This window comes from Ambystoma mexicanum, chromosome 4p (assembly GCF_040938575.1).
Source record: "Ambystoma mexicanum isolate Mex_15411 chromosome 4p, UKY_AmexF1_1, whole genome shotgun sequence".
Lineage (NCBI taxonomy): Eukaryota > Metazoa > Chordata > Amphibia > Caudata > Ambystomatidae > Ambystoma > Ambystoma mexicanum.
In genome coordinates, this window is record NC_090927.1 from 809,938,884 (window position 1) to 809,954,124 (window position 15,241).

Sequence of the window (15,241 nt, forward strand, 5' to 3'; positions counted from 1 at the left end):
GCGAAAAGTTAATTACATACTCTGAAATGGATGCTTATTCTACTCTAAATGCTTTTTGTACGTTTTTGTCTACATTGTGAATTTGAGGTGTTTAAAAACAGACTAAATTAGTGACTTGCCCCCTGAATTGTGCCTGAAATAAACCTTTAATGAGTCTAGCAATTATTGTATAGAATTCCAGAATGACAAATTATTTGTTATTCCTATTCTTTCTTATTTAGGGTCACTGGTCAAAGTGTTACACTTGTGGAACCCCTGTGTTTTTAAGGGGCCTGAACAAGAAAGCCAGCCACTCCAGAAACAAAGAGCCACATGGTGCTGGCCACAGCCCAGGAGCTTCCATTTGAAAAAATAGAAAAACATATTTTTTATTTAGGGGTAGCAAGGGAGGCTTCAGGAGCCACATCCGCGACCCCTGGCGCCCTCCAAATGACGTACCTGATACCAATTGTTTGATACAATGTAGAAAGTGTGAGACACAAATGAAGACACCCTATATGTATCCAAGCTAAAAAGAGCCAGACTACCTGATTAATGTTATGGGTACCATTAACTAACCTGGTGGATAATTCGAAATTATCCAATCCTTAAATGGACGCTCGGCATGTTTGTTGACTGAGGTTGCTAGGAAACCGACAACGTGAGCTCCGCGCTCCGATTGGGCCTGTGTGCCATTCTAGCCCATTGGCTACCGCCGCATGGCGTCAGCTGGCCTCACTCATTGAGGCCAACATCATCAAGGCTCAATCCTGTCTTTGCCTGTCATTGCCTAAGGGGCCTAGGGGCCAGCCACGCTGCCCACCAATGCGGTAAGAATCTACATGAGACTGCCTGTTTGCTATGATTGCGGAGCCCTTAGTACACCACCCTATTCCTTCACCGCACGTCCCACCAAAGATTTTCCATATGGAGCCCACTACACAGACTTAGATCTTACTAACTTTTAGTTTGCATCTCCATTCAAATTGACCGTAATCTCGATTACACAATCACGGCCCCTGTATCGTATATCACTGGCGATGTTAGACTACTGCAAAGTACACTGCATCCCCTACTGCCTGCTTATACCTGCAAATACCTGCACAGACTTATTTTCAGCTGAATTGAACTAGCCTATTGCTATGTATAGGACTGTATTGATTAGCCGCTCTGCTGCCTGATTTGAACTAGCCTATTGTGACTTGCACACATCTGCACAGCTTCATTATTACAATAATTTAACTAGCCGAATGCTACGTATATGATTGTATTGATTAGCTCTGCTGCCTGAATTGAACTAGCCTATTGTGACCGGCATATACCTGCTTAGTATTATCACTGCATTATTTTGACCAGCCCCTCTGTGGCCTGAAGTGATCTAGCACCTTTGCTGCATGAATTGCACTAGCCTATTGCTAGGTATCTGATTAGACTTGACTAGCCCTACTGCTGTAAGAATTGAACTAACCTTCTACTAGCTATCAGCTTATTTTTTGATTAGCTAATACTGTTCTCTACGACCTGCATATATTTGCTTTGCTGCACTACTGCATTAACTGAACTAGCCTATTGCGGCAAACCTTACTGCCTGTACATACCTGCTAAGCCACTGATTGTATGATATGAATTAGCCTATTGCATCAAACCATACAGCACCTTATTGCTTGCCCATGACATATTAGTCTATTACGGCATATCTTCCACCTGTATTGCCGCCTGCTACAATCATCTATTTAACTGTCGTACCCCTATTATCATAACTAGAGCAATAGAGCTGCTACCACCCTCTTCTCCAACTGCCATACCCAAACCCACACATCAGATCAGCACAACCAGCCGTCTAACAACCATGGCCACACTTAGAAGAGGGAACACTCACCATGGCTCCCATTCTCCTGCTATTCCATAACTTATCACCGTCTAACCTCCCGCCCGCTACATGGTCTCCTACTACCTCAACCATAGCCAACCCCATCTCAGAACCCTCCCTGTCACCAGCAGAATGGATCACTAAATTCGCCACCTCGCCTACATCTCTCATCCCGTGTCCCACGCACGTGAGAAATGTAAGACTAGGCTCTCGCCTCAGCACGCATAAAGACCTTGATCTTAATGCCACATGCCCCACTCATCTGAGAAATGCGAGATTAGGCTCCTGCACCAACTTTAGGCCTAAATCTCCCAGGACCCTCTCCCAGCACCCCGGGGATAACAAACGGCTGTCCCTCACACACCCTATGACACACTCTGATACTCATAATGATTACAGCCCTTCCATACCTTCAGACCTTACGCTAGACGCTACCACACTACCTGCCAAAACAATAATTAAGGGCACACTCATTAACGCACGATCCTTAGTAGCTCATACTCCTGATATTGCAGATCTGATCACATCCAACCACCTAGACTTCCAAGCAGTCACTGAAACATGGCTACATCCTGCAGCTGGACCTGCACTCTCAATTGCCATCCCAGAGAATTACTCTATCATCCGAGCAGATAGAAAATCAGGGATCGGGGTGGTGTGGCACTCATTGCCACATCCAACCTGAACATCAGAGAAGTGACTAACCAAGGCCTACCCTCGGTCGAACTTCTCTCCTTTAAACTCCCATTATCTGACTCTAGCACTATTCTACTTCATCTCATCTACAGACCACCAGGTGCCATCTCTTCCTTTAAGGAGGACATCTCCCACCTACTGACAGCTCACACAAAATTAGGTTCCCAAATTATCCTAATGGGTTACTTCATCCTTGGCCTTCACGACCCTAATGACACAAACACGTCCCTGCTCAATGACACTATCACCCAATCAGGTCTTACACAACGTATTAATAAACCTACACATACCAAAGGTAGAACTCTGGACTGGCTCGCCGACGCCAACTGCAACATCTCCTTAAATGACATCACACCATGCGCCTGGACAGACCACCATCTGATCACCTTCACCATACCTAAAGACACCATAAAAAGTGTACCGACAACCACAGCACCATAAACCCTGGCTCGGAACAAACGTAATATCACTGCAGAGAACCTTAGACCTTTAATACTTCCGATCATCAACAGTGCCCACGTATTCAATAACACTAATCCCACATCCTTGTTCGAACTCTACAATAATACTCTAGAACAAGCTCTAAACCAAATAGCCCCACTCAAACTAAGAAAGACCAAACCCACTGCCCACGTGAACAAATGGTTCTCCGCAGAATTAAAAGCACTTCAAAACATCAAAAGATCAGCTGAAATTAGCTGGCGAAAAGCCTCTTCTACCGCCACTAAAGACAGATTCTCTTCGGCAGAAACCACTTACAAAGCTGCAATCACTAATGCTAAAAAAGAGATTTTCAACGCTAGAATCCACAATGCCAAATCTGGTACCAAAGAGTTATTTTCTATTCTAAGAGAATTAGAAACACCACTGCCCCCTTCTGATGACTGCATCAAGGACAAAGCTTGGTGTAACAACATCCAACAAGCGCTTTCAAACAAAATAGCTCTCTTACAAACTAAGATAGAAGCTAAAAGAAAAGCTAACCTTGCCTCCAAAGATCACGATAGTAATAAACCTAGCTCTCCCCAACCTGACTGCCCCCCTTTCACTTCTCCCCTGTCACTGAGGACGAAGTAATTAACATAATTGCCAGCCTCAAACCTTCTAATTATCAAGGCGACTTATGCCCTGCCACAGTTATCACGGATGGGGACAAAGACCTAGCGCCATTCACCACTACCCTGATCAACTCCTCTTTTAAGAATTCATCCGTGCCTAACAATCTTAAAGAGACATGGGTCCTACCCTTGCTCAAAAAACCCAACTTAGACCCCAATATACCGACTAACTACAGGCCCATCACGACTGTCCCCTTTCTCCTGAACATTTTAGACCGAGTGGCATATCTCCAAATACAACGCCATTTGGAAGACAACAATCGTTTAGCAAAACAAGGGGGGATCTGGGAAACTCTCTACCAGCACGAACACAGCCCATTGACTTGTTCTTGGGTGGGTGGCCCCTGGGAGAGTCTCAACCAAGTCTTTAGCTCGCTGTTCTTTTCACAGAGAAGAAATGTCCCCGCATATCAGTCTTTGTCCTGCCCAGGGGCAGTTCAGCACCGAAATGCTAGACAATTCTCCTCTGAACAAGAGTACCACAGCAACCCCATACACGTGTTTCAGCCTTGTTGGGCATCATCAGTGAGGTGAAGCTGAGCCTCTCTAAGAACAGTGAGCAAGGGGTCCACGTCTGTATCGCCCTGGTAACTTAGGGTTAGACCCAAAGTTAATTTATGCAAAACAAAGGGGGGTCTGGGAAACTCTCTACCAGCACGAACACAGCCCATTGACTTGTTTTTGGGTGGATGGCCCCTGGGAGAGTCTCAACCAAGTCTTTATCTCACTGTTCTTTTCACAGAGAAGAAATGTCCCCGCATATCAGTCTTTGTCCTGCCCAGGGGCAGTCCAGCACCGAAATGCACCGAAAAAGTGGATTCTGCCGAAGAGAATCTGTCTTTACGTGTATGGGGTTACTGATGGTACTCTTGTTCAGAGGACAATTGCCTAGCATTTCGGCGCCGGACTGCCCTTGGGCAGGACAAAGTCTGATATGCACGGACATTTCTTCTCTATGAAAGGGACAGTGAGCTAAAGACTTGGTAGAGTCTCTCCCAGGGGTTATTCACCCAAGAACAGGTCATTGGGCTGTGTTTGTGCTGGTAGAGAGATTCCCAGACCCCCCTTTGTTTAACAATCGTTTAGGCCTGCAACAATCTGCCTTTAGACCCAGACATGAGACCGAAACAGCACTCCTGGACTTAAAAATCCAAATGGATGAAGCCAAAGATAAGGGCAACCTGGCCATCCTGCTCTTATTGGATCTGTCTGCAGCCTTCGACTTAAGTCGACCATAAAATTCTGACCAAACATCTCTCTTTGGCTGCTGCATTCTCCCAGAATGCCACCAATTGGATTTGCTCCTTCCTAACTGACAGAACGACCAGGGTCTTTGCCCTCTGTGTGGCAGCCGACCCTGTCCCAATCCAATGTGGAGTCCCTCAAGGATTTTGTATCTCACCTACGCTTTACAACATCTTTACTAAGCTCCTATTTGACCACCTCGACGACCTGGGTGTCACATATACTAACTATGCTTACGACACTCAGGTCCTCATTATGCTCACTGGGAACTATGAGGAAGATGTTAAAAAAAATTAAACGAGATATACCTTGAAATCAAAGCCTGGATGGCTACCTACAGCCTTTGTTTAAATGACGACAAGACGGAACTGCTCATCGTTGGCTCCCAGTCCCGTCTTAATAAACTTGACCCCAGGTACCAATCATTCATCATTGACGGTAACGTCATAAAAGTCTCAAAAGAAGTCAAAACACTGGGTGTGTATCTTGACTCCACACTCTCGCTCAAAAAACAAATAAATGCTACCGTCTCCTCCACTGCCTATACTAATAAAAGTATCAATGCTTGTAAAACTTTTTTATCGATGGCCAGTTGCCTTACCTTGGCCAGGGCCTTGGTACTATCCAGACTGGACTATTGCAACACTCTCTTCATAGGCTTGACTAACCACAACTTAAACAGTCTACAGATTCTACACAACAATGCCCTTACATGTGCGCTTAACCTCCCCCGCAAGGCCCACATCTCCACAAGTGCCTCTCCTTGACAGCCCCTCGCTACCTATCAAATACATTCTCCAGACATAGTTCCTCTAGACCAACCAGATCCCCATATCTACACCAACTTAACATCTCGAAGTTTAACCTCAAAACAGCGGGGGGATCAAGCTTCCCTGTACTCGCAGCTTAATGTTGGAATGCTCTCCCCTTGACAATCAGAGCTCAGACCTCGTTTTGGTCGTTCAGAGCTAAGGTGAAAGAGCTGCTCTTAACCCAGCATTAGCGAGCTGGTTGCTCGCAGCATACTCTCTCACTCCTTAATACTATACTATCTACAACTGCGGACCATTCTGTAACCTGGTCCCTACTGTCAACTTTGTGCTTCCCTATTGTCATGGACCATACTGTAACCCGGTCCCACATGCTATTTATTTTATTGTACTGTCCTTGTTGTGCAGCCTTCTGTAACCCATGTTCTTCTAAAAGACTAATGCGCCCAGTTACCCGAGGGTTTGGCTGCGCTATATAAATAAACTAAACTAAACTAAACACTACAAAATTCACAACCACACCCAGATTTCAAATCCAAGACCTGTATTACTCTCTATCCCCCTTGTTTATGGGAAAGATTGAAAACATCAGAGGTAATCATTAGAACCCATGAGCTTACCACGAAGTGGACTATTTAAACATACACAAAAAGCAATCCATCCCACACAATTCGGTTGTCACATGCTGTAGTAGCTTCAATCCTCTTCGTACTCAAGTCACTAACAGCAACCAAGCAATAAAGCAACCCTTGCCCAGCAGCCATCACAGTCCCCCACGCTGAAATCATACACTTCTGTGTATTAACAGTCTTCGCCAGCTCCTTGACTACATGTACAGTACTCAAGGCCATGAATTACTAACTTGCTCTCAGTTCCTTAAGAAAGCTAGCGTAGACCCAAAGCAACCAGGCCACTACCAGCCAGCTGCCAACCTCCTCTGGCTAGTTTGTCATGTAGAAAGTAGTCACTGCTCAAATACTTAACCACACAGAACAAAACAAGTTTCTCTACAATTACCATTCTCGCTCTGTATCCTGCTAGGTATTAAATACGCACTAGTGACTGTATGGGAAGACCTACTCCACTCTGCTGGTGAGAGCCAGCTCTGCATTCTCATCTTTCTAAACCTGCCAGAAGTGCTCAACACTGAGCACCATAGCACCCAGTTCAGCAACTACTCACAGTCACAGGTGTGTCAAACAAACTGTTAAGGTAGTTTGTGTCATCCCTCCGTGAGGGACAGCAGAGCATTAGGCTGGGAGACGTCATCACCCCACCAAGAGTGGTAACAGTGTGGAGTCCCACAAGGACTACCAGAGTCTTCTTTGCTGTTCAACATAAGCACTGCGCTACTGATGATTGGGCTGATGATGCCATGAGAGAACACAAACCTCTCCTCTAATCCTCTGATGACAAAAAGCAAATCCATCTTGAGGTGTCTGGCAAAACCAACCAATGTGATACCGTGTCTATGAGGATGGAGGCAGTTGAGACATGGATGAGCAGAAACATCTTCTAAACTAAATGATGAAAGACTGAAATTCTGCTATGAGGGCTTAAAACCACCCCGAACAAAATCAAAAGCCTCGGCTCAGCTCACACCTCTTTTGGTAAAAAAAGTGCAGATCCAGAAAAAGGTGAGGGACCGTGGCATCATTAAGGACACTCACATGAGCTGGCACCCTCAGATCTGTGTGGTAGTAAGGAGAGCCTTCAACCAGATGACAGTGCTCCCATTCATTCTCCGGGAGACCCAACTCATGGTAGGGGGGTACCCTAGTGAACTCCATCCACCACCCACACATGGAAACACCTGTTGGTACACGGTAGATGTTGATGTTTAACTGGATTATGAGGTTGAATATATGGCTATGGTTTCCTTCCATATATCAAGAATACATTGTTTGCCCTAAATCTGTATCAGGTTTTTGCACATCATGTTTGTGTATTTAAAATGTGCTGAACTCTTTAGCAATAACAACATTTCTAACAAATGAAGGAAGTCAACCTTGCTTTATGTACATAATGTTGTCACGTATTATTCAAACTTTAAATTGTATAAAAGTGTTTTGTGGAATCATGTATCAATAATTGTAAGCAGAGACATGAATGTATTTTTGCAGAACTCCAGGATACAGCAAAGCACCATAACCAGCGCGGTCTGAATACTGATTTTGCAGACTCCAGTAGATGCTGCATGCCAGAAGATGCCTCTTAACCGGATTACAAAACAACAATTTTTGGCAATCCACTGGCTCCCAGTACACAAAAGAGTGTCCTTCAAGATCCTCTGCCTAGTCTTCAAATTAATCAATGGTGCAGCCCCCCACATCCTCACTGAACCCAGAACACCACCTTCTCTCCAGAGATGCGCACATGCACACCGTCCCATGCTGCAAACACAAAACCATAAAACCGAAGATCTTCTGCAGTTGGACCTCCCTTCTGGAACTATCTGCAGTGGAACCAACCTGTCACCCAATTCTGTGCTAATTTCAAGACATGCCCAGTCTCATTCGTGGCACCACTAGCCTGCTCAGGATGTCTGCATTTGCCCAACTACCTGCTAACATGAATGTAAATAGGGTGCTGCCATCTACAATCCGATGGGAACACTGCTGCCCAAACCTCTGAATGGATTACTGTGTCAATCCCTACAAGCATTACTGTAAAACTGCTGTGTGCAACTTTTCTGCTCGTTATGTGTTGCAATTGTGCGTGTAGTGAGTGCTATGTAAGTCAACAAACATAATGGAAAATATATTCTTACATTACAAAATGCCAGGGTAGAAGTCACACTGCCCTCCCAGTTTGTACCATCTGAGCTTTTGCAACCATAGCATAGTCAGTCTTTTACAACCCCAAGATTCTTCTAGTTTGCACTATTAAATTGTATTGCTCAGAAATATTTCCACTGTGCTGAATCAAAATAAAAGTCCTGTTTTAAAAGCCCGGCATTTAGTGTATACCAGTATAACTTCAGATTTCACAATCCCAGAATATTCTCTGATTTTCCAACCACATTATATGGAATTCATAACCCCATTACATTTCATGTATGTACAATATAACTATACATTAAGGTGCTCATGTTGCACCAGTATGTATTTTGATGGTGGGGACCTGGTACATTTGCAGCCAGGCATAGTCAGATCCCGCTGCCAACTTTTCAATATTTGCACAGCGTAGTGCACATGTGCAGGGCAAAAGGTGGCGTTCACACGTGTGTTTTGCCTCTTGTCCTTCACTTTTGCACTCTGCCAAGTGAGTAAATGCTGACTGCCATAGACTTATGGTAAGCAGTGTTCACAATTACAATTAAATGCTGCCCGACATGCTCGCACAAGCCAGTTCTTCATGCAATAATATTGTTGACTTGCAAATGGCACATTTAAAAACAAAAATCTGTTCCCAACAGCACAAAGTTTTTTGGATTTAGTATGACCACAGATCTCGACCACAATAAGTGCCACTAGTCTAACTCGCAATTTGTAGGCTTCCAGCGACAGCCTCACAACGCTGTTACCATGCTCGTAGGTAAATTTAGCAATCGTCCCACAGCACCTAAACAGCAAGATGCATGCTTTTTTCAAACTGACAGTATTATTTGCCTGAGCTTATAAATCTTATGCCTCGATATTCAAATATCTTGACCTGCTCATTTTTACCACTATCTTCTGCTCAAAGGAAAACAGACTGCTTGTTTTTTTGTATTCATCAACACCATAGATTTCGTTTTGTGATAGTCGATATCCAAGCCCTTTTCAATGCAAAGCCCTTTAAATAACTGAAACTGCTTTTTTTTGTTAGCCAAGTAGCTATTAATGATACAGGGATTGCATTGTCTGCAAATAATAGCAATGGGTATTTTTCTGAGGCCAAGGTTTGTGCATCAGTGGGGACTGCCAGAATGTTATCAATTACACAGTTTAAATACGGGAAAGAAATGCACCCCTGTCGGTGCTGTGCCGTGCAGTGTTTCCCGAAATATATAATGCGTGGTACGATATGGAAAGCAGTAAGGAGATCGATGAACAATACATATACGTACATTTTTCTGAGTGTGACATATTTTTCGATTAGTAAAATCAATATTAAGCACTGGTCAATAAAACTTGTGTCTTTCCGGAACCCTGCCTGAAGGTGGTTTATTGGGGTAGAGTCCTCAATCCAAATGTTGGGTCGCCCGAGCACCGCACTTGCAAAACATTTTACTCCTAAGTGTAGCAGGGAAATCAGGCAAAAGTTGGTAGTCTGCGACCCCTTTTTTTGTAGAGTGTAACCATTTTTGCCAATTTCCAAGATTTGGGGACAGAATTAGAATGAGGTGTAGCGTTACAAAGAGCGAGCGAATCAAGGGCGCAGACTTTCTGCTCCGAATTCAATAAATCCACTGTAATTCTGACGGGACCACGTGACTTGTTATAATGTTATAATAATTCCATCCAATGTAAACACCCGTGGGTCAAGCGGGTGGTCCTCGTTGAATTTCAGTCCACCATTGAGGACATCACGCGCCCTTGTCTCACAGCACAGCTCGCTAAAATGGTCGCACCACAATTTCTCTGAGATATCCCTCTGGACATTGTTGTCCTCTCCTGTATTGAAGGTGTATCACCGGCGCCTGGCCACACGGGCAATTATCCCCACACTAGTGTCTGCGTGATTTGCTTGTAAAGATCTTATCAGACTCCTATAAGCTCTTGCGGTATTTCAGTGTCATATAAGTTCTTATAAAGTTCGTATTATTGTTCCCAAAATCCCACTCGTTTCTCGCAAGTTCTTATGAGCTACTGGTAAGATTCGTATAAGGCATTTCTGTAAGCGTGCGCCCATCAACAGGGTAAATAACCTTACCCTCATCCGGCAAAGTTGAAAAGTTTTGGGCAAAGCGAGCCGAGTACCAAAGCTCGCGAACTGCAATTCCAAAGCCCTGGCAGAAGAGCTTGCACAAGCCACACTCACCTTGCGTGCAGTACATTTGTGTTAAACCCAACTATTAACCGTGCTGTTCCTTCATATGTGTATTAAGTGGCAAAGACGCGAGCCCTTTTTGTCTATCTCAAGGGTTCATACAATATCGAAGGAAGCTTGCACTAAATTCGGCCTTAGTCGCCTACTTAGATGCGGTTTTCTTAATGGTTAACACCTTAGAAAGAAATATTTGAACCTCATAAAAATGGCTTTAAAAAAAAAAACAACAACGGCAGGCTAAACACCGGCGGCGCACACACTACCTACTGTAAGCACTCGGGTTTCTTTGAAAAGAAAACTGATTAATTGTAAATTTAGGGAGACATAGCTTCAAGTGCGTAACATATAGATTACCCTTCTCTCGGGAATGAATACATTTATTTTTCTCAATACAATACCTCTGTTGGCGTTATCTTTTTTTCCTCCTGGACAATGTAATAAATCAGTCTTTCGCATATGTGCCCGGTCTCTCAACTCGCTGACCTCTGACCCCACCGCATGCTAAAAGTACACATGGGGACACACGTACGTCGTATGATTTTGCTTTCCCTCTTCATTATTTAGCGCATTTAATACCTATTCAAGCAGCGCTCGCTCTATTAGACTGAGTTTTACTTTCCCGTGATATCAAATGTATTGTTAGCAGATGGGTTTCTACCTACCGGCTTTCCCCCCCGGATTAGATGACGCGCCGACAGCTAGCGGGGCTTCTGTGGTGCTGCTGTGGCGCCGCTGCTACGCCATAGCCCGGCCTCGAGCTCCCGCCTCAGCGTAGGCCGCGCGCAGAGAGGACCTTGCTGTTTCCTAGGCACGCGCGCGCGCCAGGGAAACAGGTGTAACCTGATCGTCTGTTTGGCAGGTTCCTCAGATGCGAACTCCCCGCAGCCTCCACTGTTTCCAGTAAAGAAACAAAGGGCGCACGAGCAAATATTTAAAAGCTGTGCAGGGCGAGCTTCCTTTATCACGCAGCTTATGTGAGAAGAATGAAAAGTCGGGGGGCGAAGAGGGGGCTACTTTAAATCTTTCGATCATGTGGGTTTCCTGCATAGATCTAGTGAAAGGTCCCGTGCGCGCTTCTGTTTATAGCAAGTTCCTGAAGCTTAACAATGCATGTGTGTAGCTAGTAAACTCCTTAAAATAAAATCTTCTATGGTAGAACATGCTATATTCAGAGCCTATCCATGCCTCTGCATGGGCATGGGAGTTAAGTCCGCGCACGTTTTCACCCAAAGGACCGGAAATATTCTTCACAGACCTCCCCCCTGTCCACCTCCTGATGCACTTGAAACCCCTCAAAATTACCGAAAGATTCTCCTGAAATTAGCACCATCTAACAATGACAGATGCAGCTTTTGGTGCCAGGGTGTGGAGCAGCTCCTACAGGGGTACCTCCAGTATGAATGATTCATGGTCTATGGTATCTATTTTTTAGTGGAGCTGAATTATTAAGAGCGACCAAGCATTGTGTGGGAGTTGGAACCAACTTTGAAGAGTTTTGGGGTGAGGGGTTCTGACATGGAGATTTTTTCAAACTAATGGGTTAAAATGGCACATCTTGTAGCACAATGGCTAATCCCCCACACTAACGTGAGATGGGGGTTTAGATTCTATTAAAGACAAGGAGGTGAGTATTATGCATAACAATCTTTACTCTGAAACCACAGCAGCAAAGAAAAAACTTTTACAAACAAAAAAGTTGTAAAGAACAGAACTAAATAGGGTTAAATGTCAATGTAAGTTTGAAGCCCTTGCATCCCATTAGTACAACATGATCAATACAATAGTGACAATATAATAAAAATAATAGGAGAAGAATGTTTTAAAATGTTTTCATTTGATCAATCAGCTGACCGCAAGAGTATTGCCCAAGGCTAGGCTGGCCGAATAACTGTTTTATAAGGCATAGCCCCATACACTGCAAGAAAAACAACTGGAAGATGTGCCAATTCCAGCGTTCCTTACAGGCCACCAAAACCAACTGAGAGGGGAAAAACACTGAACAAAGTTTCCCTATACTCACAAGTTAGGAAAAAACCCATCGGAGTAATAAACTCCCCTGTTGTCCAATCAAACATTTAAAACACTTAAATTCATACCATCTTTGGGAACCTAGATAGCAAACAAAAGAAGATAAACACTTAGCTCTCCTGGAGATAAAGAAAAATACCCCTTAGGGGGTGAAAGCTTTGTAGGTTCCATCCCATGCGTTAAAGGAAGATATCATATTAGAAACAGGACATGTCACATAACTACACTGGGGAACCAAGTGGGAAAGACAAATCTTCATCAAAGGCAAATGGGAGTAAAAGGTCATTATATTAATTTTTAATAGGACGACCTATCCTGAGCGGAGCTCAACCCACAATTGTCCCCAAACATATGTATATACTAAGAAAGGTATGTCTTCTGGAGGTAGAATCACAATGGAAGAGAGGGGCCCCACCTGAAAAGTTAAACCTGCCAAACCGCCAAGACGGAGACCAACAGATCTCCCGAGCTCTTGAAGAAGGACTCTGCTACTCTGACAAAAGGAAGATATTTACAAAAACCTGACCCTTAAGAGACCGAACTTGGTAAGGAGAAAAAATGTATCTTACATCCAATCGCTACTACATAGTGATATCTGAACCTCTTTGTAGATGTGCCAGGTGTTTGGACCTTGTTCCCTCCTCCATGGTTGAAAAATCCCCTAGAGGATCATAAACTAACCGAAGGAGGACCACTAAATTCCATAGTCTTAGCAAAGACTCTAAACTGCAAAGAACTGAACACTAAACAGTTAAAATAAAGTTGCTCACCAGAAGAAAACTAACCTCTACCCTAGCCAATCTGAAGAGCCTTGAAGCCCCCAGCACCCCGTGCTGGAACCTTATTGCAAAACAATCTCCTGTGAAAACCAAAAGGTCTACCTGCCATGCAGGAGTCTAGGAGAAACAAGCCAATAACTAAATGTATATCCCAGCCCTCTGGAGATCGCACTGACAGACACCTTCTGAGATAGATAACGTAGAGACATTGGAAAGCCTTGTGATAGAGGGCCGTAATAACTTGGATGGAAGATGAGTAGCACTCCCAGACCCCTCTATCCCACCAAGGGATATTGTGCCTTCCCAAAGGAGGAGAAATCCTCCCCCACTTATCTAAGGAAAAACCTTGCAACCCAGAAAAAGGCTACCCTGAGGACCACACTAAAGCCATGCTTTACACCCTTAAAATAAATGCACTCTTACACTTCTAACCAACCCCCTGACAGTGGAAGGGGGGCTCTGCTTAACGTAGTGAAATACCAGGAAGTAGCGCAAAGGAAAGTAAACTGACGGGAGGGAAATGCTCAGTGCGAGTCTGCAATGTTCATGAGCCAGAACTCCTGTAAAAGGAAAAACGGAAACCATCAGCTGTTACTCCAAGAGGTGTAATAATATGATGCAATCTCCCCCAAGGATGGCGTTAAGGGGAGTGAGGGGGAAAGGGACTTTGGGATAATTATCCTGCCCCGTAAATGAAAGGTTGTGAAAGAATACTGGCACCACTGTCCCTTCAAACACTGAGGTCTGAGTCTCGGTATGCAATGTGAGGCTGACTGGCCACTATGGGGATCAGGGGAAGGAAAAAATTAAGCACATTGCCCATAGCAAAATAGCAAATAGCACTTATATAGTGCTACGAACCCTCAGGTATACATACGAGTGTTGCTCATCACTACTACCAATGGTGCGTGATGTGAGGTGTTCACTTATCGATCTAAGCAGGATGAAAGACAGATTTAAACCCTCCCAAATTAGGAACCTGCATCAGTAGGCTCAGCACAGATCTGAAAGCCAGCACTCTATTCGCTGCACTGTAGAAAAAATATATATATAAAGAAAGAGGCTAAACAACTCTGTTGAGGGTACAGAAACCTGCTTGTACTCCTCGAGCAGAGGAGAAATTGTAACACACTGCTAGACAGATAACTGAAAGCAGGCCAAGCCTTGGAAGGAAAACCATGAGGCCGGCGCCAGAAAGTTATTATTTGGCAACTCTTCCCTCTGATACCAAGTGTTTCCAAACACTCCATCCAATTAGAACATGGTTGCCCAACTCGCCTTGCAACAAAACTGAACAGATACCCCTGAGATGACGTTGTCTCCACCAATAGTCCAAATAGTATAATGAATGTCATAATGGGACAAATATTAAGGGAAACATGCCACCCACTAAAGAGAGCATCAAGCCCTGCAGACCTCAATAGAGGCATAACGCATCATCTTTTTCTTCCTCATGTTGAGAGAAAAATACTGCAGCTTAATCAGCACGGGTATTGGGTGGAGCAATTGTTATCAGGGAAAGCAAAGCCTAAGGAAAGGACTGAGTTGTCCTGAAACTAACTAATGTAAAGGGCGACAGAATTTTAACTAAAAGATGAAGGTTAACACCAGAGTGATGGCTAGAGAGGAAGGTACAACCCCTACATGGGTCTGTTTACAACTACCTCCACAAACTCTTTTCTTCAAAGTACTTAATAAATAAATAAAATAAAAGAAAATAATAGAAAATATCAAGGAAAGAGGGGTTACGCCCTCACAGGGGTCCAAACCCCGCCCTTATAG

The 15,241-nt window shown here is 44.1% G+C and overlaps 1 protein-coding gene across 1 annotated transcript in view; it reads right to left on the bottom strand.

Annotated features, from left to right (window-relative positions):
* GJB7 (gap junction protein beta 7) overlaps positions 1–11,522 on the bottom strand; it is a 141,129-nt gene extending 129,607 nt beyond the window's left edge. The window contains exon 1 of the mRNA XM_069606363.1: positions 11,315–11,522. The gene's annotated coding sequence lies outside the window, so the exon portion shown is untranslated. The remainder of the gene's footprint in view (positions 1–11,314) is intronic.
* Between the last annotated feature and the right edge of the window lie 3,719 nt (positions 11,523–15,241).